This window comes from Cheilinus undulatus, linkage group 6, assembly GCF_018320785.1.
Source record: "Cheilinus undulatus linkage group 6, ASM1832078v1, whole genome shotgun sequence".
NCBI classification, from domain to species: Eukaryota; Metazoa; Chordata; class Actinopteri; order Labriformes; family Labridae; genus Cheilinus; species Cheilinus undulatus.
In genome coordinates, this window is record NC_054870.1 from 47,768,820 (window position 1) to 47,775,356 (window position 6,537).

The following is a 6,537-nucleotide window of genomic DNA, read 5'->3' on the forward strand; positions in this document are numbered from 1 at the left end:
GCCACGTGCCCCAAAAATCCCTGGTGAAGATTTTACCCTGAAACTAGAACCCAAAATCTAATCAGTTCTTCCTTGTGCCATTTCTGACATTTCCTGAAAATTTCATCAAAATCTGTCCACAGCTTTTTGAGTTATGTTGATCACAAACTAACAAACAACTGAACAAACCCACCCGATCACATAACCTCCTCGGCGGAGGTAAATATCCCTGTCTGGCCTTACAAGGGCAGTAAAAATCTATGGTAAAGGTCTGAACTGAAGTCTCATACACTTAGTTTCAGATTTACCCTGTGCATTAAATTCACATTGTACTTTACAGTGTGACTAATTGATTTTAGAGCAACAAAACCAGAATCACTGACACATTTCTTCAATGAAATCCTGCAGGCACAGGGTAAAAACAAGATAAAAAAAAGAGATAAAAGGGCAAAAGAATGTGAAATGCAATAAAAATAAATCATACAGGGGAAAACAGCAAACTTCAACTTAAAAAAAGGGAAAGGCATAGTGGTTTAACAAGAAAGCCTAAACATGAATGCATTAATATCATATTTCTTATACCAACTCTTCTCAGACTTCCTGCATTGTTAGGAAAGGTTTGCCCTGTTTCTCTGTGCAGTTCTGTCCTCTGCTGGTTTCCTTACATTACTGCAACTCAGTGCTCTAAATTCCCATTAAGAAAAGCACGTTTCTGTCACTGAGGACAACATTTGAAAAAATTCACAGCTATTCCCACTTTAAGGGTTTTCTTTCTGTATTATACAACCACTGTTACTGCTGTTTGTCTAATAATGATTTTTTTTTTTCCACTTGTATCGTGCTTTATTTGTGTGTCCCACTCTGTGGGAGCAGCTGCTGTCCTCATGGTCTCCTTGGAAACCTCCACTTCTGAAGGTGGAAGTTTGATAAGGTTAAAGACCCTATAAAGTGAAAATAAATCTGTATTTAGGTTTGTTGTATGACAGGTCACTGTGTTATTAAGTCCAAGGTCAAATTTCAGTCACATAAAACTTCTCTAATTTTATAAAATTGAGCTTCAAAATCATGAAAAATGGGGCCGTAAAATCTGCCCCAGGATGGTGTGGGTGGCCATGACCACTCAGGAGAAATGTGATCCTCTCGCATTTAAAAAAAAAAAAAAAAAAAAAAAAACATGCTACAATCTGAACTGAAGAAATCCCTCATGCCATTATCCTGCCTCTTGGCCTTTTGCTGACCTTAGAAGAAGAGACAAAGTCTGTTTTCTGGCTCAAATCTCTGTTATGATGGAGATTTAGAGATCTGGCAAATTTACCTCAGTGAATAACTTTCAATAAAGGCAGTTACATCAGCTAACAGACTGGGCTGACATGAACTGCTCTGTGGTTTTATGTTGTAGTGTTAGAGGGGCAGGGTCATTCCTGACTGTGGGCTTATGACATCATAAGCCCACATATTAGCCCCGCCTATATTAAACCAAGCCAGGAAAGAGGTGAAAAACTTTCTGTCTAAATCCAAAATTAAGTCACATGTACGTGGATCTCAGTGTTTTCACATGTTTACAGCAACCTTTTTCCAACATATCTAGTGTGACACAAATTTTGGATTTTACTTTACAGGGTCTTTGAGCTTACACATGCTGTTGCCGTCTGTGCCACTGTGTTTTAGCTGCTCATCAGAAAACTGGGCTCACCTGTGCTGGCTGCTCCCAGGTGAGGGCTGTTACCAATCAGCTGCTCTGAGAGGCTTTATAGGGAGCAGGTTGTTGCTCAGTTCAGTTGGGTTGTGTGTGCCGGAGGGTAGTGATGGGTCATCTGAAGCCGAGGCATCGAGGCGTGTACCGAGTAGGGGGCATGCCAGATGAAGCCCTGCTTCAAAGCTTGTGTCAGTTTGCTAAAAACCATGTGATCAGTGTAAAGCAAGGCCTCGCTTCACTCTGGTCACGTGACTGGTTCAGTGTACATGTCACATTTCAAAATAAAAGCGCTTAACACCAGCCTCCTCAGTCCCCTGTGAGAGGATTTTTTCAAAGGCTGGTGAAGTGGTCAGCAAAAAGAGGAGCCGCCTGAAGCCTGACACTGATCAAAAAATTCTGTTCTTGAATAAAAATGAATAGCCCAGCCCCACCATATGTCCCCCACAAGCACTGAACCCCCCTACCCCACCACCACCACACATGCACACACACAACAACATGAAAATAAATGATGAATATTTTGGAATAGACAACCAGAAAATAGATAAGCTACTGATTTAAACTAATAACAAAAGGCACATTATTTGCCTACAAAGTTTAGTTTAGCCTGATTTCAGATTTTATTTGATGAGGAGAACGTCGGCTTCATTAATGAAGACATAGGTTATTATATAGCCGATATATAAAATCACAACTTACAAGTGTTCACTGGTTGGATTCAAATTAGGCCTAGTAGGCTACAATCAGTATTTAGGACTTTATTAAATATAGGCTAAAATTGACACTTTTTGTTGGATATATCAATTTTGCACAGAGATTCAATAATAAATGCTTAATTAGGCTATTATTACAGGTGCTACAAAAGAATGAGTAGACTCAAGTAAGTTACCAGTGTTAAATGAGGCCTCGGTTTTGTGCAGATGACGTCATTGCTTTGTTTACAATGTCGTTTCAAGCATGGGGTCAACACTTGTGTGTGTCCCCAGGCCATTTAGTCAAAATAATAAAAAAATTAACTTCGACATGTTAAATCTCAGTTTTAAATCTACTACATGTTAACACTTCAAGCAAGAAAAGGGGCGTGATTCATTTTACGGTTGGTTTGGTTGGCAGCATGACCTATACAATCCTGTAGCCTAGAATAAAACAATATTATAGACCATTTTTGCATGATACAAATCATCATGACCATAATGCAGTTTTATTGAGGTGCATCAAGTAGGCCCACTTACACATTCAATTGGCAACTCATATATTATAAACTGTCGTTCATTTATTTGGACAGCAGACGGCGGTATTTTGAACCTTCAACTGAGGCCTCAAGTAATGAACCTTTTTGTGAAGCAATGGACCATGAAGCCTCGCTGCTTCATGAGGCTTCATTTGCCCATCACTACCAGAGGGTCAACACCATCAGTTGGTTCTCTCTGAGTTGAGAGAGAAAATTAGTTTGGATGTCTTTGTGTGGGGGAGAGAATCAAGTCTTTTGTTCTTCTAGCCCTTAATCCTAAACAAGCTACTATTGCCCTCCACATTTTTTGGGGTCTTTCACACTTTCCCTAGAGATCCATATTCTGTCAACAGATAAAGTTTTCAAAAGCTAATTTACATTTAGCACACGTTTCTGCTATTGCCATTGATTAAGGACAAAATTGGAAAGAGCTTCTGCTTAAACTCCATCAATTGTACAATAGAATCAGCCATAACTAACATATCTTTTACTAAAAGCTGATCTTGTATTGTAGCCCTTGTAGTTATGACCAGTTTTACACAAACTATATCAATTTGGTTCTTCAGGTCTATGAACACAAACCACATTCTCAGTGATTTTCATGGCAGTTCTCTAAGTAAACGCTGTGTCTTGATAGAAGTTTAGTATTACATCTGTACAGAAGCCAGTGTCCCTCAAGAAATGTATAGTTGTTACTCCTAAATAATCTGCAGTGGCTTGTATTTCTACTTCTGTTTCCCAGCTGCTTACTTGGCGCATACGTGACTTATTAATGTACTCGGTCACTGAGGTATATTCACTTCCCAAAATACTTTCACACGTGAGAATCCTTTTCTAATTGTCTGACAATCAGACTTGGGTTTCTGTGACATTTCTAAATGCTACTATCAGCTTGAGACAGCCCAGAAAAAAACAGTTACCATCAGCAATGACACTCATTTTTGCACAGAGCTCCTAGCAAAGCAATATTTTGGGGAATATGAAAATCTACTTTCTCATAGTCTACATTAAGCTGTTTACCCAAAAGAAACATGTTCACAGACTGGACTAAGAGTCAGTGGCCTGTTTCTCACATCAATAACAAATTCAACATCACTATTGTGCAAAAAAAAAAAATCCTTCAAGATGTAGAAGACATTTCCTTCAACAAAAACTGCCCTTTCCCAGATACACACAGCAGTGCCATGCTAGTGATACATTTGCATCAAAAGCATTTGATTCAGCTCCACCCACTTTTCTGGGAACAATAGGAGATGGCAACTGGTCTGTGCACATGCAGGATTTAGGGTGGCATCATCCTGACCTTTTTGGTAGCTAGAGTTAGGGTTTCTCATCTCAAAGAGAGCCAACTGATGGTGTTGACCCTCTGGCACACAACCTCACTAAACTGAGCAACAACCTGCTCCCTATAAAGCCTCTCAGAGCAGCTTCTGGGAGAAGCCAGCACAGGTGAGCCCAGTTTTCTAACGAGCAGCTAAGACACAGATGGCCACAATATGTGTAAGCTCAAAGACCCTGTAAAGTGAAAATAAATCTGTATGGTTTGTTGTATGACAGCCAACTGTGTTATGAACCCCTAAATCAAATTTCAGTCAACTAAAACATCTCTAAGTTTATGAAATCAAGCTTCAAAATCATGAAAAATGAGGCAGTAAAATCTGCTCCAGGATGGTGTGGGCATGTCTGTTAAATGAGCTGAAGCCACACCCACTCAGGAGAAACATGATCTCAGATTCAGAGACCATAGTGTGGTGAATGTACAGATCACAACTTGTCCACAAGAGCATTTTGGAGTTGTTGGATTGTGTATTTGATGAGTTTGATGAGGGAAAGCAAAAAATACCGTCTGCTTACATAGCCTTAGCTGTGCAGCTGGTATATCGGTCCCCCCAGATCTAGAAACAGCTTGCACGGACAACTAACGGAACTGAACCTATTACTAAGACTACAGGAATTATGGCAATGGGGGAATTTGCCAAAATTTTGAAGTAACCCTTTAAAGAAAAACATAACAGCTGAGTCAAGTTGCTGAGTCAGCTGAGTCAGTTGTTCTAATGGTTAAAACATTCCTATAATACATGGGAAACACCCATAGCCAAACTTGTACAACTGTGTCACATACACTTCTCAGAGGCATAACGGCTAGGTAACATGAATTATTTATGCAATGATCAGAGTCTCTCTTTGGCCACGTCTTTATATCAACAATACATAAATTATTTGTTATGGTCCAAACCATAACCATAACACTTAACGCCATCTCTAAAAGACATAAGATGATGGCTGTTTGAAAGAAATAAACTGCAGCGGGCCCCATCGACCATGCCACAACCCAGCATACACCAAGCCCTGACGTGCCTGACGTGCCCCAAGGTGCGAAGACCCATTTAGTGCTGCTTGCAGCCCTAGTTTTGACTTTTTCTTTCACGATTACTTCTTTTCAACTCATAATTATGACTTCTTTTTTACAGGATTGCCTAACTTTCATTTTTTTTAAGTGGCAGAAATGGGCCTCCATACATCATACCTCACATACTGATCAAGAAACTGCTCCCCCTTGTTCCCCACACGCACCTCTACACCTGGTTTACGGTTCAGTTCATCCATCCAACTCCCTGATTAAGTTTGTGGAAGACACAACTGTGGTTGGACTCATCTCAGGGGTTGATGAGTCTTCTTACCCAGATGAGGTCCAAAATCTGATGCTGTGGTGCTCTGCAAACAATCTTTCACTAAACACAAAGAAAACAGAAGAGCTCATCCTTGACTTCAGAAAATGCAGAGCTGACCCTCCCCCCATCTTCATCAATGGTGACTGTGTGGAAAGGGTGCACAGGTCAAATTTCTGGGCACACACATCATGGACAACCTCTCCTGGTCTATGAACACCACAGCTACAGTTAAAAAGGCAACGCCTCCACTTCCTCTGATCCTAAAGAGGAACACCCTCTGTGAGAGGCTGCTGGTGGCCTTCTACGCTCTGTTGTAGACAGCATTTTAACACACTGCCTCACAGCGTAGTACACAGGCTGCTCAGCAGCAGACAAAAAAGCACCATAGAAAGTCAAAACAGCAGAAAAAAGTCCTTGGCTGCCCTCCTCCCTCACTCCAGGACACTGCAAACATCCACGACCATTCAAGAGCATAAAACATCATCACAGACACTTCTCACCCCAGTCATCACCTGTTTTCCATTCTGCCCACAGGGGGGCAATATAGGTCAAATAAATCCAATACACCAGACTCACAGACAGTTTCTTCCCAAAAGCCATGTCTAAATCATCAGCATATACCACATTGCAAAATATTATGCAAATTGGATTTTAGAGTCATAAATATTCAATTTTTTGTTTTTCAATTAAACTCATGGATGGTGTTGTGTCTCAGGGCTCTTTGGATCACTGAAATCAATCTGTGATTTATCACCTGTGATAATTAGTTTGCCAGGTGACCCCAATTAAAGGAAAACTACTTAAGAAGAATGTTCCACATTACTAAGCAGGCCACAGGTTTCAAGCAATATGGGAAAGAAAAAGGATCTCTCTGCAGCTCAAATAGTGCAATGCCCAGGAAGGTATGAAAACAACAGATATTTCAGGAAAACCTAAGCGTGATCATCGTACTGTGAAGA